Source organism: Saimiri boliviensis, chromosome 1, assembly GCF_048565385.1.
Source record: "Saimiri boliviensis isolate mSaiBol1 chromosome 1, mSaiBol1.pri, whole genome shotgun sequence".
Taxonomy (NCBI): domain Eukaryota; kingdom Metazoa; phylum Chordata; class Mammalia; order Primates; family Cebidae; genus Saimiri; species Saimiri boliviensis.
Genome location: NC_133449.1, coordinates 22,862,312 through 22,887,037, shown reverse-complemented (window position 1 = coordinate 22,887,037; position 24,726 = coordinate 22,862,312). Strand labels below are relative to the sequence as shown.

The following is a 24,726-nucleotide window of genomic DNA, read 5'->3' as shown; positions in this document are numbered from 1 at the left end:
TAAGCTTAAAAAGAAGAGGGAACATCGAAGCGCAGGACGCTGACGACTAGTAAGCAAAGCAGAGGCGTCTGTCTATACAACCAAGAAACCATAAATGAATTTAGAAGACAAATGACAAACTGAAAAAAATATTTCCAACCTTATACCAAAAGGTTAATATCCTCTTATGCATAAAGAGTTCTTAAAAATCAATAAGAACAAAAAGATGAATCTAAATAGAAGGACAAACAGAGGAGAGGTACTTCAATAAACAGAAACAAATGTTCCAACCCACTGATAATCAACAAAACACAACCGAGACCACGAGACACCGTTACTCACCTGCCTCACGGACTAAGATTAAAACAAAATTATAAGAGCAAAGAATGGGACAAAATGAGTGTTCACAAGCTGCTTACGGGTGAGTAGCACCATCTTTCTGGGGATAATGTAGCCAAATAGATCAACGTCTTCAGTATGTTTCTACCTCTGACTTGGTAAAGCCAGTTCCGGGAAATAATCCTAAAGAAATAACCCAAAATGTCCACATATATTTATTCCTCAGTATTTTATTGAAATGTTATTTATAGTAGCAAATTACTGAATTATCTAAATGGCAAACAAAAGGAAATAGTTAAATAAGAGACATTAATATAACAGGATATAATGGAACACAGTCTTTTAAGATTGTTTCCAAATGAATAATGACAAGGGAGAAGGATTACAAGGCTAAGAGGAAAAAAGCAGGAGAGAAAATGATATATATAGTACCATCCCCATTCTGCTACCTGTGACAAATAATAGATTCTAGAATGTTAATTGTTTTTTTATCTCTGGGTGATGAAATTTGCATGGTTTTTCTTTTGTTAAAAATTTCCACAAAGAACATTATTTTTACAATTGAAAAGTTATATAATTTTAAAGAGATCAAACCTTGGTAATTCTATTTCTAGAACTCTATCTAAACATGATCGCACATAAGTCTTATACCTATCCCCCTGAGGTTGGTACTATTATCTCCACTTCACATGCACAGAGACCAGTGGGTACTGTGACAGGCCCAGTATTACCCTCAGAGCTGGCCCTTGGCAGATGTGTCTGATACCAAAATTATGAACCAAAATCATACACAAGAATATCCACCAGAGAGTTATCTCAGGAAAAGAAATACATCTGATGGGAATAGCATGCAGGCAGGATGGAATAAATGAAGCCATTTGGAAGTGATGCTTAAGAATAATTTTCAATGACATGAGACAATGTGCATTGTATACTAAAGTAAAAAAACAAGATGCAAAATGTCCTGTGCAATATGGTCCCAACTAATGTAAAGATGCAAAGCAAAAAGATTGGAGGACAATATGATAAAATATTAACAATCGTCTTTAGATAATATGTTTGGTGTTTTTTTTTTTTTTTTTTTTTTTTTTTTTTTTTTTTTTTTTTTTTCTGGAGACAGAGTCTTGCTGAGCTACCCCGGCTAGAGTGCAGGGGCATGCAACTCCGCCTCCTGGATTCAAGTGCACTGCAACCTCTGCCTCCTGGATTCAAGTGATTCTTCTACCTCAGTCTCCCAAGTAGCTGAGATCACAGGTGCCCACCACCACACCTGATTAATTTTTTGTATCTTAATAGAGATGGGGTTTCATCATGTTGGTCAGGCTGGTCTCAAACTCCTGACCTCAAAGAATCCATCCACCTTGGCCTCCAAGTGCTGGGATTACAGGCATGAGCCACGTCGCCAGGCCTAGACAATATGTTTATTAGAGATTATTACTTTGTTAAACTGTAACATTTTACACAATGGATGTTGCCTTTTATTACCAAAAACTGTTCCACATTAACTTTCAAAAATGTACATATCATCCACTATAATCCTACATCCTCTTCCTCACACCTACCCATCCTTTAAGGCCAAGTTCAAGGCTTACTTCCTCCATGAAGCCTTCCTGGATTTGCCCAGCCCATTCTGCTTGACCCCAAAAAACATGTACTCAAAGTAAAGCACTGACTCCGGGCTTTAGAAACTCTCAAAACGGCACTGCAGCTCTTGGGCTGAGCTCATCAAGTATCCTAGAACCCCTAGGATGGGGAGCAAACCGCCTGCCACTCTTGGGTCTTGTACGTTGAGGTTGGGAGCTGAGCTTGCCGAACTGGTGCCAACACTGTGATCCTCGTGGTTGGGGAAAGCAGCGCGACCTGTAGAACTGAATGCCAGCCCCTGACCAGAACCAGTCCCCGGTGAGGTTCTCATCAGTCATAGAAAAGGAGAAAATGTCAGACAATGTAGCAAATTTTCCAAAACAATACCCTTATTCAACTGTCCTGGATTCTGGGATTACATCCTTCTTACTCTTTGGTGTTAAAACATGCGTCGTTTTATGAAATCATGAGGTGATGAGTAGATGGTAATTTTTAAATGTCATTTTACAAACTAGCAAGTGGCAGCATCTGGATTCCCTGGTGGCCATCATGTTTCATGGTCTGTAAAATAATAAACAATAAAACTAACCTTTTTAGAAAAAAGGGAGTTGAAAAAAATGTATTCCCTTTGTAATCCAAATAATATTGGTGTGCATTGAACAAAATGTGAATGTTATTTGTTACTCAAGAGAGAAGTATGCCTAACTAGCTGATCAAAATACCCACCTTTCCTTATCCCAGTTATTTTTCCTCATAATATTTATAATGATCTAAATTATACTCTAGTATTTGTTCCCTTTTTTTATGCCACACCTTCCTGTGGAGGATGTGTGTTTTGTGAGGGCAGGGTCTCAGTCTGGCTCAAGGTGACACACAGTAGGTACTCAACAAATGTGTGTTAAATCCATAAGGGAAGAAACCTGGACCTGGAACAGGTATGTTAAAATATGAGAGACTAAGATTCAAGTTTCATGGGGAAGTCATCGATGGGGTCAACCATACAGTAGCGTGTGGAACCGTGTGTCTGGAGAATACTCCTGCAAAGGATTCCTTCGGTCCCCAGTCTTTCTGGGAATAAGACATAAAAAGAGAGTAGGTAAACACAGAGGGCAGATTCCTGGCCAGAAGCGTTGGCTCGCAGGCGCGGCAGGGCGTATGAAGTGGAAGCATACATACAACTCAATTGCAAGCGGCTCTCCACTCTCTGCTCTGCAGAAGGCTCTCCTTCCCCCAGGCCTCTCAGCTTTCCTTTAGAAAACAAATCGTTTTTACAGTAGTTGATGAGAAAATGCCCTCTTGTGGGCGTGACAATGGACCACCTCGATCATGTCACAGATTTCTGAAAATGTGGTTATTCCAGAGAATTCCTTCACGAGATTTAAAGGGTTTCTTTTTTTAATCTCAAACATCAATGCTTTGTTAAAGCGAAAATACATTTTCTAAGAGGCCATTAAACAGTCCTCAATTCACTTCGGCGTGTCTAACTTAGCAATGCAAGTTCTGATTATCTTAAACAGCATCATCACAAAGATAATTATTCTCCTTTCTAAACTTCTGTACGATTTGCTAATGACTGGGTGACTTTTTTTTTTTTAATAATCATCGCCCAGAATCTGCCTCTTTTCTGCTCCCAGGAAACCATCACCTGAGATTGACGGGCAGCAATTGAAAATAATAAAATTATGTAAGATGAGCTTGTAATCACCAGCATTTCACAGGAAGCAAAACGCATTTTGCTCTGGCTGAGGAACAGAAAGTTTCTTCCTTATTTCAAATCTGTATCAGAGGTAAAGCCTTCTATTAAAACACAATTCTCTGTACACTTACAGCCTCTGGCAGGCTGCCAAGGAGACTATCATGGAGCCACTGCTGCAGAGAAGCAGGCAGTCAAAAGCATCGAGGATTGCTTCTGAGAAAGGATGCGAAGTCTCCAGAATTCTTGGGAGGGCTCTGCCCACAGTTACCCCCACCTCTTCTGGCCAGGCCTCCCTCCTCAAATGCAAACACACACACACACACACACACACACACACACACACACACACACACTCTCACACACACTCTCTCTCTCTGGGAGAGGCATGGCAAAAATAAACACTGAGAAAATTCTTCCCTGTCTTTTGCATGCGTGCGCGCGCACACACACACACACACACACACTTTGGGTTTCTTCTTCCCCTCTTTTCTTTTTTGGATGTATTATTGTTTTCGTCATCATTATTATTAACAAATTGCAAACTCTGTAGTCCAGGACCTGGTTAATTGCAACCTTTTTGCTGCATGTAATTTACAGGTACATGTGACCACTTGGGGGCACAGTTATTTGAAAATGCTGGCAACGGCATTCACTAACTAAGATACGCTTTTAAGGTTTGAAGCCTGCTTTAAGAAAGCCCCAAATTTTGAGCTTACCAGAGCCCCAGAATGAAGGAAAATCCTGAGAGTTATTCCTTTAAGGTAAGTCTGAGATTCATTATGAGGGACATTTTTATATGGGATTATATGAAACTATTTGGTTCCTTTCCCATTTTAAAAACTGTTGGTTTAAAAATTTATTCCACGATAGTCTTTTTTCTGTTTTCACCAGTCTTAATGTCAGCATGGACATAAACACATACTGCTCACTATGGGATGAGGAGGGGCAGGGCAAAATTACCTTCCTATGATAGTTGATTCTTTTTCCTTGTTAGGCAAATTTTTATTTTCCCAATATTAAAAAAAAATCGGCTTATTATTTTAAATATTTTAAATCTCAAACATCAATGCTTTGTTAGAGTGAAAATCCATTTTCACTTTAAGGTAGAAAGATGATGGCATATTTTCAGCCTTTTAATCTAAGTTCTTTGTTTTCACATACTTGACATTATAGTGTACACTATACATACAGTATATCTGTGGTGAAAACTATATGTATCTATACATATACAAGATATACACACATATATAAGATTATATGTAAGATATATACATATACATAGATTTAAAAGAATTATACACACACAGATCAAAAAGAAATAGATACACATAAATTTAAATTTTTTAAAAGACATATGTATGTCCTTGATTTCTTTTAATATACATATATACACACATATAAGAAATCAGAGACACATATATATTAATCAAGTTTCCTTCTTAATTAAAAACCATTCTCTCAAATAACCAAACTTATGGTAAAGTCACTTTAGAAACTTTGTTCTCAATACCCAAAGAAATGTTTTGTATTTTTCCTATGGTTTTCTGATCAGCAGAAAGGCAAGGAGAGTCATTCATACCACTTTTGCCCAACCGTCCTGTAGTGCCCAAACACACCTGTGAGAAAGGTTCTACCCCAAGACAGGCTGTTCAGTTCACGGCTGGGCAGAGCAGTCTACCGGGGGATACCAGGGAGATACACACCCAAGGGAGAGAGGGGGAGGGATGGGGCCTGGGACTCGGATCACATGGCCTGGGCTTCCACGAGGGGCCCCCTAGGCCCAAGGACCTAGATAAGCACACACTAGGTGAGTAGTGTCCTGGAAAAATTCAAATCTGGTGTGTGGGAAAATGGAGCAAAAGTTTATCTTTTCTGGCTCAGATTCAGATGCACAGTCATTTCACACCCCGGTGAAGGGATCCTTTATCAAGCCACACATTTTAGGAAATCATCCTCATTTCCATAGGACAATAGTCAACACTGAAAGGGAGAAAATTCCACAGGGTTTGCATTTTCCACCCGGGACAGTGTGAAACAGCACGGGGCTCTCGGGTGACCCCGCACCCAGATGGACCTTCCGCCCCTCCTACCACTGTCCTTCATGCTCTTCCCAGGTCCTGGGCTGCTGGGATCCCAGTTCTCACTCTGCCCCTGACTGGCAAGTCTCAGGTACAGCAATTCTCTTTTTCTGCCCCTCGCCTGTTGAAAGTGCAAAATGTGCCCAGCATGGGCCTAGATCCTCAGAGGAAAATCAACAATGGAGTATAAACAAAGGGTGAGGTGATCAGCTTCCCCAGGAGCACACAGTCAGGTCAGCTGGGGACTCCCAGGCAGCCTTGAAGCAGTTACCTTGAGAACCTGCATCAGGCAAGTCCTCACAGATGTGGGGACTGCTCCCTACAAAGCTGCAGAGGACAGGTAGGATCTGAACCTGGCAGAGCCTTCTAGAGAAGAAAGAGGAGAGAGAGAGGCTGAGAGTAACCTCGGCCTGGCCAGACAGAGGCTTCTTGGACCAGCAGAGAGTCCCTCTGCTCAGCAATGTACCTTCCTGTCCCTCCCACTACTTCAGGCAGATCCCTTCCTCTGTCCCAGGTCTCCTGTGCCCCTGGGTGAGCGAGCAGAGCACGTCAGTTCCTGACTCACTGTGATGGGCTCCATACTCCATGTCCCTGCCATATGAGCCTCTACACCAAGCATCCCCAAACTTTTTACACAGCGGGCCAGTTCACGGTCCCTCAGACCGTTGGAGGGCCGCCACATACTGTGCTCCTCTCACTGACCACCAATGAAAGAGGTGCCCCTTCCTGAAGTGCGGTGGGGGGCCGGATAAATGGCCTCGGGGGCCGCATGCGGCCCGCGGGCGGTAGTTTGGGGACGCCTGCTCTACGCTGAGGTTCTGGTGACCACGCAGCCCTCAGCTCCTGCGGGCTCAGATACTGTAGCAGTGCCGCCAACCTCCCTCAGAGGTGAATTCAGAACAAGTCCTTTAGATATCACAAGTGCACGTCTAAGCTGGACCTTGCAAGCTTACGTCTTCCAGGTGAGGGTTATGTGTTAGCTGTCAGTGACCTAGTAGACTTAGAGTGGGAACCAGGGGTGTATAGAGAAAGGTTTCTGAATGGACTGAAAGAAACCAGCATAAATACTTTTTCTCTTGGAGGGCCCCTAAATTCTCTCTGCTCCATGGGGTTCCCCAGTGACCATAGCCCACCCTGATCAGCCTGTCTTGTCTCCACAGCTCCCTACTGAAGAGCAACAGTTGAAGCTGTCACCCACACACTCTCGACTTGTATTGTCTATGCAATGAGACGAGGTACTGCCCAGAAGCGTGGAAGCAGAGGAAACTAACTTGGCTGAAACCGGCTTTCACACTGATAGAATATGTCCATGTTCCCGGAAGGCAGGCATTACCCTCCCACCTCCAACAGGCTTATGAAGGCAGACATGGGGCAACAAAGGTATTCTTGATAGTATCATACGAGGTAGCTATGTTCCAAGAGATTCACTTGCCTACGATTGCACCATGTCCAGGTGGCTGGCTAGTGTTTTGAGTCCAGAGCTACTTGCAATAAAGGTGTGGCTTTCCCCCTCCGCACCACTACGAGGCAGGATTTTGGCCTATCACTCAGGCTGTAACGCGGTGGTGCAATCTTGGCTTACTGCAACCTTAACCTCCATGGTGAGCCTTGGGCCTCACTATGTCATGAGATGAGATACTACCCAGCATTGGGGACATGCAGGATGACACTGACCTCCGTGTGGGACTCAGAGGCTACAAACTCACCCAAGAATGCGTCACAGCAGAGAGAGCAAAGTCACCGGAAAGACAGAAAAGCTCTGGTGCTTCAACCCCAGACTAATGGCTTTAACGTGGCTAAAGGGCATCTCAACCAGCCTGGAGGCTCCAATCCAGAAAGGAAGAGGCCAAGCTAAGGACAAGCCACCCAAACCCTGCTTGGGGGAGGGGGCGCTCTACTCCTCCATCTCCACCCTACCCCACCTTGGGTATCTGATCACATCTGCAGGTGGCCGTCTGAGCTGGGGATGGGGATGGCAGCCATCACAGCTCAGGGATGCCAACCTGTTAAGGCCATCTGCCCACTTCCTGTCCCCAGTGCTGAGTCACTAAGCAGTCTCCTGACAGCAATTTAGCCATGTGATGGCTTTTGGGGAGAAATCTGCTCAGAGGCACACAAGCGTCTGTTCTGCTAGATGTCATACTTTTAGTGTAAATCAACAGAACACCATTACCTGGAGATCGTTCACCTCCAGGTGGGCTGCCAGTTAAAGAGCAAAACCCCGGCGCCGAGAACTTGAAGTGTGGCAAGCCCACTCTGCCGGGACACTTCTCAGTGGTCACCTGACATCTTCACTCACTGGCGGTGGTCTTCAAACCACAGTGGCATCCCAGTGCCCACCCGCAGGAGAATGGATGCACAAACTGAGATGTATGCCATGGAGGACTAACCAGCAGGAGAGTCCACACGCATCAGCACAGCTCAACGGCAGACAGTAGGCTGAGCAAGACCAGCGGAGCACACAAGACTGCACACTGTGTGTTTCTGTCTACAAATGTCTGCAACAGGCATAAACCCATGATGACTGACATCAGAAAGTGGTTGGAAAGAAGATGGGCATTGACCAGAGGGGGCAGGAGGGAACTTTCTGGGCTGATGAAAGTTACACAGGTTCATCATGCACAGTTCTTAATGATTGAAACTCAGTGAACTGAACACTTGAGTCTGTAGCTTTCATTGTATTGCCTCTCAACTATTACACCTCAAAGAAAATAATAATAAATAAATGCAATGCTCAGCACAGAGTAGGTATGCAGCAAATGTCCTAGGAGAGTTGCTAAATTGTTAAACACATTATTTTCCTAAGTGAATTTTAAAAAGAATTTGCTGGGAGAATCACTTTGGAATATGTTTGAAAATCTGTATTTTTATTGTGATGAAATATACATGCTTTAACATTTACCATTTTAACCACTTTTAAATGTACAGTTCAGTGGCATTAAGTGCATGCACATTGTTTTTTTGGTGTTAGTTTTTATTTCATAATGGTAAACTTAACTCTGCAATCCAGCTAGGCACAGAAGGGAACAAGGAAAACATGGACTCTAAAGGGAGCTGGAGGGAGAGCACAGAGATTCTAGGACACGGAGAGCAGGTGGGGTGCAGGGGTGCTCTCCTGAGCTACAGAAGGAATGGTCCGGTGGTTAAGATAAAACACAGGTCAAACTTTTATTACAGTTGTCCACCGTCGGCAATGGTGATCTTCTCGCTGCTCTTGCCATTCCTGGACCCAAAGCGCTTCATGGCCTCCGCAATATTCATGCCTTCTTTCACCTTGCCAGAGACCACAGACGTGCTTGCCATCCAGTCGGTCTTGGCAGTGCAGATGAAAAACTGGGAACTGTGGTCCAGCATTTGACGTGGACAAGATGCCAGGACCTGTATGCTTTAGGATGAAGTCCTCACCATCAAATTTCTCCCTGTAGATGGACTTGCCACCACAGTGCCATTATGACGTGTGAAATCACCACCTGGACACATAAACCCTGGAATAATTCTGAGAAAGCAGAAACGCTCATAACCAAAGCCTTTCTCACCAGGATTCAGAGCACGAAGGTTTTCTGCTGTCTTTGGAAACCTGCCTGCAAACAGCTTGAAGGAGATGTGGCCCAAGGGCTCGCCGTCAATGGTGATGTTGAAGATCACGGCAGGGTTGACCATGGCTGATAGTATGGGGATCCCGGCAGCGGCGCCTGCAAAGCCTACATGCACATTGTTTTGCAACCTTCTCTAACATCTGTATCTATCTCCAGAGCATTTCATTTCACTAAACTGAAACTCTTTACCCATTAAATGATAACTCTCTCCCCTCATCCTCTGGCAACTACCATTCTACTTCTGTCTGTGAATGCAATCCATACTACTCTAGGTACCTCACAGAAGTGGAATCCTACAGTGTCTGTCCTTTTGTGACTGGCTTATTTCACTTAGCATAATGTCTTCAAGGTTCATCCATGCTATAGCATGTGTCAAAACTTCCTTTTTAAAGGCTGAATCATGCTCCATTGTATGTATCTAGTGTATTTTGTTTATTCATTCATCCCTGATGCACACTTGGGTCGCTTCTACCTTTTGGCCATTGTGAAAGTGGTTGCTATGAGCAACGCTGGTGTGTGAACATCTGTTCGGATCTCAGCTTTCACTTTTTGGGGGGTATAGGCTCAGAAGTTGAATTCCTGGATCCTATGATAATTCTATGTTCAATTTTTTGAAGAATGACAAGCATGTTTTCCATAGCGGTTGAACCATTTTGCATTTTCAAGAGCAGTGCATGAGGGTTCCAGTTTTTCCACACCCTCACCAACACTATTTTCTGTTGTTGTTTTTATAATAGTCATGCCAATGGACGTGAAGTGGTATCGCATCGTGGTTTTGACTTGCATTTCCCTACTGATTAGTGATGTGGAACATCTTTTCCTGTCCTTATTGGCCATTGGTATATCTTCTCTGGAGAAGTGTCTATTCAAGTCCACTGTCCATTTTTTAATGGAGATGTTCGTTGAGTTAAAAGTGTGTTTTAATTGCAACTGTGCTGGCCTGAGATCCAAGCTCCACGCTCCCCACTGCCACATGCTCAGTTCCCAGACAGCAGTGTCACATCCTCCACCTGACCCCACCCCAGCAACCCACTGGTCACACCCAGCACGGGAGTAAGGGCCTGATGGGTAACTGCCTCCCATTTTCCTGAGCCCAAGGAGACTATATTTGGCCCAGGTGTCTATCTGAGCTATCAAAAAACGTTTCTGGAGACCAGGCATTCTGGGAGGCGTACCAGGAATAAAAACAGCAGACAGTTACAGCTGTCAAACTGTGCCTTCACAGTTCGGTGAGCGACCACCCCACCCCTGCCTCCCCCAGGAGTCCTTGTGAACAAAAATGGCTTATTGTGGCGTCTGTAGAATCAAGCTTTAAATTTTAAAACCTGGGCAGGGTCGTGACTCTGGAAAGCCCTGCTTACTCAGGGATGTGAGGGAGAGCACATGGAGAGGGGCAAGCAGCAGGGCCATCATCTACAAGGGGGGCTGGAGCCCTTGCCACGGGATGGCCGTTGGTGTGCCTTTATCCCAGCAAGGCAGCAGCAGGAGCTGCTCTCCTGACGAGGCTCTCCACAGCTGCCTGCGACCTTGCCTCTGTCCCAGTCACAGGTACCTTCCGGGTCTCACAGCACAAGTACTCGGCACTGCCAGGCCTCTACCCAGGGGGCGCGAGAGTAGTCCTTGTCAGACACCTGGGGCCAGGGAGAAAGCCTCCCTCAAGGTCACAAATGAGGTGGTGACTCTATACAGAGGAAAAAAGCGACTTCCTTGAAACACGCTTTCCATGAAAATCATTTTTCTCCTCCTGGGGGAAGAGAGGAAATTTTAAAACTGAGAATCATAGAAAAAGGCAGTTTCCCCACATCACATGAAGCCATCCAGGTGCTTCTCTTTTTTACAACATGTTGCCAAAGGTGGGTAGAGGGAGAAGCCTGGGTGCTTCTTTTTGGCAAATCAAGGCTTCGGCAAGAAATATGTTCCTTTTGCAGTTTGAATATTATTCCAGTTTTGGTGATTAAAGCTGGTTGGAACAGCATGAGCCGAATGGATTACAGCAGGCTCTCCTCTAGAAGGACCGCCGGACTAGCGCACTGCACGCAGCCTCCTGGTCCCACCAGCGCAGCTTCCACGTGAGGTATGTACATTTCCCAAATTCCATGGCCCTTGATTTTGGATTGAAAAGCTAGGGCAAGGTCATCTTATATTTCTTCACATTTGCTAAATAAGCTAATTCGATGGCAAAATAGCCTACCCAAATCTCAAGAGGTCAAAACAGGGCAGCACTGTAATAAATTGGCCTCAGGATGCATGTGGGTGGGCACGAGGGAAGATCCTGAGCCACGATCCTGAGGCTCTTACTCAGCATCAGGGAGACCGACTCGGGGGGCACCTAAATGCAGGGGACACACTCCTCCTTGTGGCCACCAACGATGACAGTCAAGTTCAGGCAGGATGGACCAGGCTGCTGCCCCTGCTAACGTGAGCACCACTGGGTTGGACAGAATTCAGCCCACTTGCTGACCCAAAGGTGGCAACGCTGGCCTCACTGATGAGCGATTCTAGAGCCAAGTGTTACAAAATCACGGGACATGTCTTGCTTCGGCAAGACGACTGCAATAGGTTTCTTTCAGGCAGTTCTCTGCGCCCGTCTGCGGCGGGGAAGGATCAGGTTTTGGGTTTTTGTTTACATCACCAATCTGTCAAGAACCAAAATATGGCCCTACCTTGCATCAGTTAGGCCACACTGACACTGTACACAGCTCTCCTGGCAACTCACCATGTGAGTTCGAGACCACCCAAACTGGTCTGTACCTAGCTAACGAGGGGAGCCCCGGGCTCATGCTGCTAAGGCAGTGTTGAATGCAATCGTAGTTTCTAAATGCTTATTCCCAATTTATCTCGGCACCTACTGGTAAAAGTGTGGGGACAGACACCTATCTGTGGCTTTGCCTGGAGTAGAACCACTTTCTACCCGTCTCTACCATGATGGAGAGACAAGGCAGTAGCAGCAGCGGCCAGTGTCGGTGGTTAGGCAGAACCGAGTGGACCCACGAGGTCACAGCCACAGCAGCATTCATGATCTGGTTCCCTCTGCTCTGGACTGTCTCACAGAATTTCTCAGGAAATGCCTGGACTGGCCCACTCTTTTCACGGACTTCCTGGTTAGATGGGGTGCCGTCTTCCTTCCTCTATAACCTTATCACACTTCATTGAGCTCACAGTATCTGAGCAGTGAATACCCAACCTGTGCCAGGTCCAAGGCGAAAAGACAAAGACTTTGCCTTCAAGGACCATGATCCCTAAGATGAGTCCCGAAATAACCACTGATGTTACCGATTTGGCAGACGCTGGCACAGTTCTAAGCACTTTGCAAACAGGAACTCATTTAATCCTCAAATATTCAATCTTCATAGATCTAAATCAGCACACCCCAGGAAGCCTTCGGACCACAAAGAAAGGAGTCAGATAGACCTACGCCTTGCAGGCAAATTCAGAATTGAATTTTTGTTCCATTTGCAAAGATGAAGCCAGCACATTTAAGTCTGAAGATACTTGAAATCATACTGGTGAGTCTCTTTGAATTTATTTCACGCTTTAAAAGAAAATTATTTGGACCTCAACTTATTATGTCAACTGTGATAATCAGTGAGCAATGTGGCTAAACATGTGATTATTTCTTTATTCTAACAGGCGATTTATATTCCATAGACAAGGGAATACTTACTGCCTTCCTTCTCCATAGGTAGGCAGGTGTCTGGAGGACAGGCTGTTTCCTCCCTGTAACCCATCCACACCCATCACAGACCTGACACCCATGTTTGCTGATGTGACCCTGGGCCTCTCTAAATCAGCTACAGAGTGTAGGAATACCACCACCCACGCGACAGAGTGAGCAAAAATTAGATGCCACAGGAAAGGCAGTGCTCTTCCCACTGTGCCTTCTCAGTAAACAGTTATTGAATCTATCCTCATTTAGAAGCTCCAGGAGCTGAATATATATCCTTAAAGTTCCTTGGGAGGCTAAGTTCAGCTGCAAGTTTGATCTAGAAGCAGATGCTTAAAGCTGGAAGATGTGAAAAGTGAAGGTAAAGGAGGGCGGGAAGATTGCTTTTGGTTTTTGTTTTTAATCCCAATTTCACCATTTCTCACCACTTCTCAGTGTTACTAAATGACCAAAAGGAAAGCAGAGGTGTTCTGGCAGTTAATTTGGCCTAAGCTTTTGGCATTGGCTTTGCACAAAACAGCGATACAGAGTCCTCTTGTCTGCTCTTCCCTCACCGCCCACACCTCCAACTTGCTTCTAAGAGCTTTGTGGGGAAGCCTCATGCTTGACGTTGTCTCTACGGTACAGACAAGCCCCAAGGAAGGAGGGGAGGTAGCAGAGCTATGCAGGAGGGAGGGACCCTGTCCCTGCAGGGCCAGCAGTCAGGCAGGGCCAGCCCTCCCCACACCCTGCATTTCCTGTGTGGTCCAGATCCCAGGCACTGCAATTACCCCTTTCTCAATGAGAATCTCAAACCGAAGAAGGCCCTCGTTGACTGAACGTGGGTTGAAAGAGTTAAAACAGAGCAAACACATTTTTGTGGTGTGTGCTCCAGGCTCTATTCACACCCATCTCGAGAAAAAACTAATATAAAGAATAAAAATAGAACAGAAGAAGTCGGAAAATACAGTGTTATTGCCCTTCCCAAACTGTCTCTGTGATTTCCACGTGTTTCATTTTTTCCTTAAAACGATGCTTTTGTGCACTACCATAAAATTTAAAATCCGAGTGGGACAACACCCTACAAGGAAAGCCCGTGAGGGGACAGACTGCACAGATGCTCAGAAGTGCCAAACAGACCCAGGTTGTCACTGCAACGATGAAGCTCCAAGAGAGAATTAGCCTTCAAAGTCTCAAGTCATAAATCCTAGAAGATTCCATCCAGATTCGTTAGAATTCATCAATAAACATATTTAATAGACATATGCCCAAATATAGCATCAAAAATTCCACAGAATGACAAACCATGAACATGTGACTATACAGCCACGGAGTGAAAAGAAAATCCAAAAAGTAGGCTCTGATGTCTGTTATCTGACACCTTCTCTGGGCAAACATTTTTACTGAAGAGTTTTGTGCCAGGCGCCAGGCTATGCGATGCTATGCAAAAATGAACAAGCCCGGGTCAGCATTCAGTGTTTCTGGATGAATCCTGAACCCTTTCTACGTTGTTTTTATTCTTGGATTTGCTATATTTACTACGTTGGCTCAAGATGGAAACAGATGCCATTCAAACACCTAAAAGTTTTTCTCATTAACTTTCCAGAAACCACAGCAAATGGAAGCAGCAGTGGAAAATCAAAAAGGATCATGAATGTTGGTCAGACTTGATTAATATTGTTGTTTAAACTCAAATTCCTTCCAGTAGATTTATTTTACATAAAATGTTCATTACTCAACACAGTACCTGGTATAGGCAGTGTGAGGTATACAGACGCATGGGAAAAAACAAAGACACAGACGCATGTGCACACAAGAATAGGCGTGTGTGTGCAAAAAGGAAAACACAGACAGACTGGTAGCTGAGGGATCTGTGTTCAAACCCAGCTGAACAACGTGGCTAGGTTTGTGGCCTTGGGCCAGTTGATTACCTCTGAGCCTCATCTTCATTTGTAAAATGTGGATAATCCCTACCTCGCAGCATTGATATGAGGATTAGAGATAATATATGTAAAGTACTCGGATATAGTGAGCAGCCATAACTGGAAGCTATTATTATTATATTATTGGGGCTTAATAAAGGTTTGGTGATTGAATAATAGGTAGATTAGCTGACCTCAAAAATCCACATCAACTCTAAAATTATGATACTAAAGATGGAATTAAAAGTTCACACATCAAATCAACTCAAGGGTATTTTTAACTATTGGAATTGTGATGCAAATCTCTTATGCTTTTCATAATAAATACTGATAGCCAGACTCACAGAATACAATATACATACACTTCCTGGCATACGATGAAAACATTTATGATTGAAATTGAACAGGATCGGCGTCTACCGTTTCCGAGGCCTCTAGGGGTTGCTGCCTGTCTCTTCTTCCACAGCTATTTCTCTCTCCTAAGCCCTCTTCCTAGAGCGCTTGCCGAGGCCACTGTGATGGGGGTTTACAGAGATTATGTCTCTTCACCCTCACAACCACCCTAGATAGCTACTATTGCTCTTTCCAATTTCATAAAAGAAAACTGAGGCAGAGTGAGATTCAGGATCTTTTCAAGGTCACACAGCTAGGAGGCACTGGAGACAAAAGCTGATGTTTCTAATCGCTCTGCAATATCACTGCAACTAGGGCAAGCCCCCAAAGCAAAGCATAAGATCAGAAAGGCTTGGGAGGACATGCACGCACAGAAAAGGAAGAACAAATGTCAGTAACGTCTACTGCATTCTTGATTGGATAGTATTCTGTTTGACTGCATTCTCACGAAGCCTCTTCAATAGAAAACCTCTGTAATTTGTTAGTGTTAAAAATCAAAATAACAGCAATTCCACTTCTGGGTATAGACCCAGAAGCACTGAAAGCCGATGTCTAACACTCCTATTCACAACAGCATTATTCCCAGGAGCTCAAACGTGGAAGCAACCCAAATCTCCATCAGCAGATGAATGGATAAACAAAATGCAGTCTACACATGCAATGGAATATTATTCAACCTTAAAAAGGAAGGAAATCCTGTCCCATGCCACGAGATGTGATAAACTTTGAAGACATCATGCTAAGTATAACAAGCCAGTCACATAAGGACGAACGTGGATAATTCCACTTACATGAGGGGTCTAAAGTAGTTAAATACATAAGCAGAAAGTAGAATGCTGCCTGCCAGGGGCTGAGAGAGGTGGGAATGCGGAGCTGGTGTTTAATGGATACAGACTTTCAGTTCTGCAAGATGAAGAGTTCCGGAGCTTGCTTGCACAACAATGTGAATGCTACAAATGCAGTTAAAAATGGTAAAGACGGTACATTTCATGTGTTTTTAAGCCATGGTTTAATGAAAGAAAGTGACAATATATATTTGTATATGTGTATGTGTGTATATATATATCCTTAAAATGGTCAATGATTTAAAAATTTTTAAATGTCAAAAACCTACCAATTATAAAAACAGACACCTGTGAGGCCAAAGGCAGCCTGTACATGTCCTGAAAGCCGGCTTTTTTGCGCACACTGGATTCCCGGCCACAACCATGCTCGCCGTTCTTGTTCCAGCTTGTGAGTCATCATCTGCGGCTGCACAGTCGAGAGTCTCTGAACTACTTGAATTTCATGCAGATACCCTCTCGCACGGAAAATGAGAACTCTTCCCCTTTCTACCCTAAAGGTGGAAATGCTCCCAAATGATAAAATTGATTTCACAAATAATCCTGTTGCTACTTCCAGTGATTGACTTGCCTCATCTTAATCGGCAGCTGCAGTTTTCCTGTTTTCAAGTGGTCTCCTTGAAGAAAGTACAGGCTGCGTTTCTGACTTCGTACTGTGGGAGAGTGAGTCTGTGGCTGTTACAGGAAGAACCACAGAGTTTGCTTTCAGGGTGGTCCTGATCTCAGCATTTTTGATCTCAGGTGCAGGTAAAGAATTTGGAGACATCTTTCCTTCCTAACCAAAATTAAGACCATTTTCTAAGGCAAAATATACTTCAGATGAAAGTACATTCCAGAGATCACACTACCTGATTTTTTAGCGTATCAGGAGATGACCGCAGATTAATTAAGAAATAAAAACTATCTTCTACACAAACTACATATATTCTACCAACTTCCAAACATTTGCGTGGATATGTATATAGCACAGTGAAAGTACTTGGACAGGCCTGGGAAACACATGATTTATCTGTTTAGAAATACATTCCCCCCTACCACCTTTCTTTTTTTTGAGACTGGGTCTTGCTCTGTCACCTAGTGCAGGGGTGCAACCATGGCTCACTGCAGACTTGACTTCCTGGGCTCCAGTGGTCCTCCCATCCACTAATACATTTCTTGTCCTCCAGTCCTCTTATACAGTAACTGGCTTGGTTTATCCTCATTCAGCACAACTAAGGGCTGGATTTCTTATTCATGATGTTTCTTCCTCCCCTACCCCCAAGTAGGCACTTAGTTGACTGATTATAGAATCACAAAGTTGGTTATAATTCCATTTCTTCATCTGACTTTGAACTTAAGTGTTCCAATTACTTTGCCTGATCCTAATAAGTCAGGAGCGTGCTAATGCTTGCCTTGATATTTCTGAAATATACAGGGTTGTGATTAGCATGGGATTGCATCATTAGAAAGCTAAGTTGAAAGCGGGTGAGCAAAATCATCACTCGAATTTAAGTAAAACTGCCTGTTCAGTGGACTTACAATGTTACTATGATCCTAGGGGCACTATATGCTGTGACTAAACATACGTTGCATTTGGAAAATCCTCTGCTGTTCCAAAACCTTCTGGCTTTAACCACTACTAGAAAAGACCCTAGGGCAGACCTGCTCTAATACAGTCGTTAAGTCTCTCCAAGCCAGATACAACCAATGATACAAAGAATCCCTAAACCATAACAGTATTGGGCCAAAAAAAAAAAAAAAAAAAAAAAAAAAAGGAAGAAGAAAGAAAAAAAGGAAGGAAGGAAAAGGAAGAAGGAAGGAAGGAAAAACTTTAGTCAGTTCTGCTGGACTAAATTGATGTCTCCCAGCCAAAAAGTGAGAAAGCTTTATGGTAAGCCTGCTGAAAGAAAACAAAAACAAAAACAGAAAAAAACCAACCATGCACACATATATATCAAATGAGATGCTAAAATTGACATTAGTATTAGAGGTGCTATTTGAGTCAATTAAAAAAATTAACCCTTTTATATCTGTATGTAGCTGGGAATAGTGTAGGCTTTTAGAAACTAGCAGGAAAAGGAAGAAAATACTTTAAACTAGGAATGGTTTGTAGTCAAATCAGTCGATAAAAGAAAGAAAGAAAGAAAAAGATGGCACAACTAAAATTGATGCCAAAGATTTATAAGGTTGACTAAATAAACAAAAATGAATGGATCACCATGGAAATGCATGAATATTGAAATAGGCAAGATTTGAATAGACTAATGATGTGCTTCACTTAAACTGACAGGTGTTGATAACAACGGTGACACTCAATCCACACCAACAGCCACACTCACAATATGTTTATTCCTAGAAAACAAGCTGGATTTAAAGGTTCCTTTGGTCATAGTTTACAAGAAAAATGCATTTTCCAGTCTTAAAGGGACTGACTCAATTCTCATCTACTTGAAAAACAAAAAAAGGTTTTCATCCATTTGTTCCTAGATATGAGGAGCTGCAGTTAGCAGAAGTCATTCTCCTGGGCTTGACTAGTCTTTGTTTCAATAAACCTCTTGCAAACCTGAATTCTCAGCAAACCTGAATTCTCAGTCTCCCATGTCTCCCACACTGAGTACTTGAAGTATGACCACCACTCATTAGAAACGTAATTAAAAAGACATAACACTAGATCCCCACCCCCCATCACATTCAGATGAAAACCAATAACCCTTAATCTATTTGTTACCATGGCTACCATAGGATATTTTATTTCAGTAAAACTCTAGGTATTTCGTTTGGATTGCTGCTTGCAAATGAAAGTTGGAGACCTATACATTTCCACAATCGCACTAGAAATGGAGAGACTGAAGAGAAAAAAAAATGTTTTTCTTAATTATAGGCAAATATGGTTTATGTTTGTGCAGAAAGTCATTAAAATAGGTTAGATGCATCAGCTTGTAAACCAATTTAAATGCCATTAAATTCATATAGAGTTTAAAGGCACATGTGCTAGTAAATTCCTGATTTATAGCAGGGTGATAAATCAAGTGCACTCCAGCTCAATGTATGGGACGGAGACTATTCATCAGTAGCCTACAGCTCTATACCTGTATAAACACCTAGACTATGGGCTAATCAGATAACATGCATGCCAACCAGCCTTTAAAGTATTCACCTGTGCATACTGGACGTGTTTTCTCTAAGTGTCAGAATGAACAATCTATAAAATTGTTAATTCTCCTCCCTCACAAAAATTTAAAAAGCTCTACATCTTCCTTCCACTAAAAAATAAAAAATAAAATTATATAAAAAAAATCGGAAATGAGGTGGGCTAAGTCTGCCGTCATTCATCCGAAAATGAAGTAATTCCTTAAACCTGCCCTCCCAGGGCTGAGTTAGTGATAAGACCACACGGCAAGGAAGAAACTCTGTAGTGACTAGACAGATGACTTTAAAGAGACTGAAACTAGGATGAATACATCTGTAACCAGGACAGATCTGTCACTGCAAGAGGAGTCCGAATCCTGGCGTTGCTGGACTGGAGAGAGGCTGGAACCTGCAGCAGCATCGGGACCGGGATACCGCTGAGCTGCCGAAGTGGAAGTTTCGCGGGCAGCAGCAGCTCAGCGTCCTCCACGGTCTGGTCCCTCCAGCGCCGAGGTCTCGCTTAATGCTACATAAATACCTGCGTCCACGATTCGCCCGGGGCGCGCCGTGGCGCAAGCACGGTAGGGAGGGAGAACGTTTGCAGAGCGGCAGGGATGGCAGCAGCGGTGGTGGCGGCAGCTCCTCACCCATCAGCATCCCTGGGGGCCCGCTCGAGGAGGGCCCGCCAAGGGACTGCGTCTGCCTCTTGGTTCCAGAGCCCTGGGACGACAACTGGCTTCTCAGCGGGCGGACCCAGGCATCCAAGACTTGCGCGCGGCCGCCACCCCCTCCTCCGAGACGGCTGGCCGCAGGCAGGCAACGCGCCCCTGCTTTCTCCAGCCAACGCAGAGGCAACCCGCCCTGGGAGCCGCCTCCGACTACCCCGGCTCCCAGCCCAGCACTACGGCCCCAGGCGAGCACGTCCTTCCCTCCCGGCCTGGGGCCGACGCTGCACAGCGCGGGCACCCGCGCGGCGACCGCAGATAACCCTCGCACTCTCAGCCCGCTCCAGGCCACAGAGACCGAGACGTGAGCCCCGAGCTCCCCGCGGATGTCGGGGCATGCGTTCACACTCGCACACTACACATTTGCGGGTCCACCCTGTCCGACACAGAAACAACCCTCCCCACCCACACCACCTCCCGGCCCCTTCGTCATCCCCGTGAGCTCCCCTTTCCGCGCCGCCCCCCAACACGCTGGCACCCACAAGGTGTCAAGGGAAGTGTGCGTGTGTGTGTGGGGGGGCGGATGTCACAACAAGGTCTGTGCAGGTTCCCTCCCGACGGGTTTCGAGCTCCTCTACCTCGAAAGTTACTTGGGATTGAGTGAAGAGACCCAGTCTCCAAATGCGAAATCAGAGGACTACAGGGGCAGAAACCCCCAACCTGGCTTGGGCCGCACAGAGGCGCGCACCTCCCCAAAGAGCAGTGCGCGCGGCCGCCCCTGGGGGCCAGCCCTCCGGAGCTTCCAGGCCCCTTGCCCGGCCGGGGCCCTGGGCTGCTCAGGCGAACGTGGCCTGGAGAGGGGCACGCGCCGCCGGGCCCAGCAGGGGGGCTGCCCCGGTTGGGGGTCACACTCGCATCCAGCACCTCCCACCACCGCGACAGGGGCCCCTGGCAGCCCTGGTGCATGCACACCCGGGGGCAGGAAGTTTTTTCCCCCCTTTTTTCCCCCCTGGAGCAGCGCAGGCGCAAGGGCTCCTGCAGCCTGAGAGTCCAGACGCAGGAGGCTCCTGTCGTCGTCGCCGCCGCCGCCGGAGCTGAGCCCAGCGTTCTGGGTTCCGGCACCGCTCCCACTCCCGGCCCGGCCCCGCGCGGCGGCGGCCAGGACCTGGGTCTCCGGCGCCGCCTCCGAGGCGCTCCAACCCGGCCCGGCTCTTACCTCCGGCCGCGCCGCTCCGGCCCCGGCCCGACGCGCAGAGAGCCCGGGGTCGCTGGTGGGCGCAGGAGGGCTGATGGAGAGCGGACGGCGCCGGCGGGTAGCGGTGGCTGGGGCCGCTCGGGTCCTGGCTGGAGGAAACGGATCCAGGTCCTCCTCCTCCTCCCCGCGTTCCTCCTCCTCCTCCTCTTCCTCCTCCGCCGCCGCCGCCTCCCGGCAGCCCAGGAAGGATGCCTGGGAGAGGGAAGTCGGTCCTTCTGCCTGTCAGCCTGTGCGGCTATGCGCGGTGCAGCGCGGCTCTCATCGAGGCGGCGGCGGCGGCGGCGGCTCCGGCAGCATCGCCCCCGCCCTCTCCCCGCAGCCGCGGCGGCCGCGGGGCTGGGGCTGGCTCCGGGCTCTCGGCTCCGGCTCCGGGCGGGGGCTGCGCTCAGGCGCGGCGGCCGCCGGGGCTGCGGACGGGCGCTGCGGTGCCGGGGCCGGGGCTGGGGCTGGAGCTGCGGCGAGATCCGCGGTGGCAGGGACGGCGGCGGCGGCGCGGGGGCTGGCGCGGCCGCGGCGCGGGGACCATGCTCCCTTCTGGCTCGCTCCGCTCCGGGTACCGTCTGCTTTAGCTGCGAGGGAGGCGGGCTTCGGCGCGCAGCCAGGGGCGGGCGGAGCCAATCACCGGCGCCCGAGTGGGCGGGGGTGGCGGGAGGGGGAGGCGGGGCCCCCCGGCCCGGCCCGGCCCGGCCCGGCCCGGCCCCGTGCGCCGCTCCTCCGGCCCTAGGGATCCCGGGCCGCCGCGCGCCCGGTCCGGGGCGGAGTGCTCGCGGGTGCGTCCGTCAGTTCGTCCGCCTCCCCCGCCCCCCGCAGTGGCCCCCGGCTCGCCTGGCTCCGCGGACGCGCCCGGCAGACGCACGGCGCGTGGCACTGGCTGCTCCGCCGCGGCCTTCCGGGGCTGCTGGCCAGGAGTTGGGGGACCGGGACCGAGCCGAGCTCCCCGTCTGTTGCCAACACCTGAGGAAACTGGCGGAAAAGTTTGAGAAGGAAAAAGTCCAATCGTCTTTCAGCTTCCGCCCTCTCTGTGACACTCTAGCCTTGGAAAGAAGCAGGAATTATCCACACTCTGAAGGAGCAAGTTCAGCCGTGCACAGCGTGTCCTTCAGCCCTCTGAGTCAGCCCTGCCTCTCCTCGAGGCGCGCGAACTTTTCTGTTCACTCTGACCCTTAGGAATCCACGCAGCCTTCTCTGTTCAACAGCCCGACCGGCCTTTAATGTCGACACCGACTCCCCACCATAGCTTGCTCGCTCTCACACTGTCTACACAGACCCTAACTGCTCACCCTCAAAGAAGGGATTTGGCTGGAGGCCTATGCGACTCCCAGTGAGGGCTTTTCCATTATGCCAGAATATTTCACTCTGGGCACAGTCCTCCCTACCCCTGACCGCTCTCCTGATCTGGTTTTTATTCCCTGACCTCTCTCCTCCCCTACCTCCCCTTCACCTGGTTTTGAGTTTCAGAGGAAATGTCTGTATCTCCCTCCTCCATCCCTGCCTGAATGTAAAGGCTTGAGGGCTCCATCCCCATCCTTCACCCTCCCTTCTCTCCCCCAGGTAAAGGCCTGAGGCCTGGCTAGAAATTGGGGAGAGGGTGCGGCGGGTGGTGGGGTAGTGTAGGGAGCTGGCTGTGGGGGCCCCTGCTGGGATGAGCTAGCCTGGGAAGGGCTTTGCCAGTCCCTGCCCCCATCTGCCAGGGCCAGGGAGGACTGAGTCGCTAAACCCGTTCCTCTCAGCTCCCCCCTGTGATGTCTGATTCAGGCCTCTGCTCTCCTTGGCTGTAAACTCGGAGCACGGATTGTGTCTTCTTTAATATCTTGTAGGAAGCAGAGTACAGTGTCGTGGCTGATAAATAATAAATAATAATAATCTACTGAGGGTAGCAGGAGCACTGTCAGAAACGGAATGAGGACGCCGGGGAAATGGCCCACTGGTGTCAGAGTAACTGCATTTCCTGAAAAAAAGCATCTTACGAAGTTTGTGTGTGTGAAGCCTCGAGCTTAGGGGAGGGGATAGACCAAAGCACTTCAGGGAGGGAGCCACCCTTTATGAGGGAGAGAGCCAGGAAAACTGGCGTGTCCTTAAGAGAGGGTGACAGAGGTGCCACCATTGGGAGTGGGGTGAGGGGGAGAAAAGCTCCCCAAGGGTCCTCAGACAACACCTGAAGGTAATGGATAGCTTTGGTTTGAGTACTATGTTCTTAAAATGGTGACTGAAAAGTGATAGAAGAGTAATAGGTAGCAAAATGGAAAAAAGAGGGATTTCTTGGGATTTAAAATTGATACACAGGTCAGCTCAATGCAAAGAGAAGGAGAACAAAGCCACAGGCATGTGTCTGTTCATCCACACTGTAGGAAGCTGTCCTCTAAGATAATCTCCGTGGATCCACCGACTGTCAACATGCAGAGGTTCACCCAGCCGCGTTCTGGAGTAGCGCCCTATGTGACAGCTGCAGGCATTACGGAAACGTGGCCAAGGTTTGCAGGGCCTGGGACAGGTTAAGATCTGGGAATGCGAGGCACTCACAGTGTCTTACAGATGATTTTGAATGATCCTCAAATGAAAGAAGAAAATAAGCACTCCAAGAATCCTTATTCAGCTGCCTCTCCAGATGAAGGAGAAAGGATGCTCCCAGTTTCCTTGCTGGCATGATCACAAAAGAGAGCTGTGCTGAGTACTCGTCCAGAGGAGGACCTCCTCGGGCAGTGGTGGTACACAGGGCGCTGGTTCTGGAGTGCTGCAATTCTTCAGGGCTGGAGTTTGGTAAGAGCTCTCCAGGGGAGCCAGTTTGTTAGGGAGAATGAGAAAAGCAGTGTGAATTAGACCCTCAGTGGGCTTGTCTACCCTGTCCTCACCCATCCTGAATGTAAATAAGAATTTCCAGAGTTCAATACCAAGGCCCTCCTCGTCATTGATGTTCTGCCCTGCTGGGAGCTGTTCAGCGTGGACATGGCCATTCATGAAGGGTCTGTGCAGGTCTATACCTGAGCTCCCTTTCACCTGCAGTGCTATTGCTCACATGATCTCTCCCAGCACACATAGTGTCTTGGCACCATAAACTGGATTTGCGCTGTGTCAGGGTCTCCTCTCTGTCTCTACATAGGTCTTGCTGGTGTCTGGGGTCTTTTCTGGGTCATTCTTTGCCCTGTGGTCCATGGGATGGGCCCCCTGATTGGCACGGGTTTCTCTGTTTGGTTCATGGGACCCAGGTGTTGTGCCCAGGAACCTCTTCCATCATGGTCAAAAATTTCTCTGTGAAGCACAGGATCGGCTCGGTGGTGTGTACTCCAAAGCTAACCCTCCCTGCCCTGAGCCCCAAGCTGGACACTGGGATCAGAACTAATGTGTACACTCCAAGCAGATGGGTAGTGAAGGAGCGGGCTCATAGTGCATAGGGAAGTGGACTGGAACACTCCCGAACATCCATTCCCCTCTCAGATCACAGACCAGTATCTGTGTGGTCAATCAGAATGGGACTTGTGCTGGAAAGGCCACTGTCACCTAAGGAGGAACCAGAGGAAGTAACATCAGGACCACCTGGGGCACCACATAAACCCACAGTGACCAAGGTGGGCTTCTGTCCTTATTTGTGTTTATAATAATAGCCACAACAAAAGGACCATTTGCCCAGT

General features: G+C 47.3%; 1 protein-coding gene and 1 pseudogene across 3 annotated transcripts in view; both read right to left on the bottom strand.

The window, feature by feature from the left end:
- Positions 1 to 21,662, bottom strand: part of KLHL29 (kelch like family member 29) — a 332,691-nt gene extending 311,029 nt beyond the window's left edge. The window contains exon 1 of one of the 3 annotated variants that reach the window (XM_039462530.2): positions 21,062 to 21,662. The gene's annotated coding sequence lies outside the window, so the exon portion shown is untranslated. The remainder of the gene's footprint in view (positions 1 to 21,061) is intronic. The other 2 variants (XM_074394613.1, XM_074394622.1) reach the window with 2 other exon arrangements.
- LOC141583704 (peptidyl-prolyl cis-trans isomerase A pseudogene) lies at positions 1,377 to 20,641 on the bottom strand (annotated as a pseudogene).
- Positions 21,663 to 24,726: the final 3,064 nt, after the last annotated feature.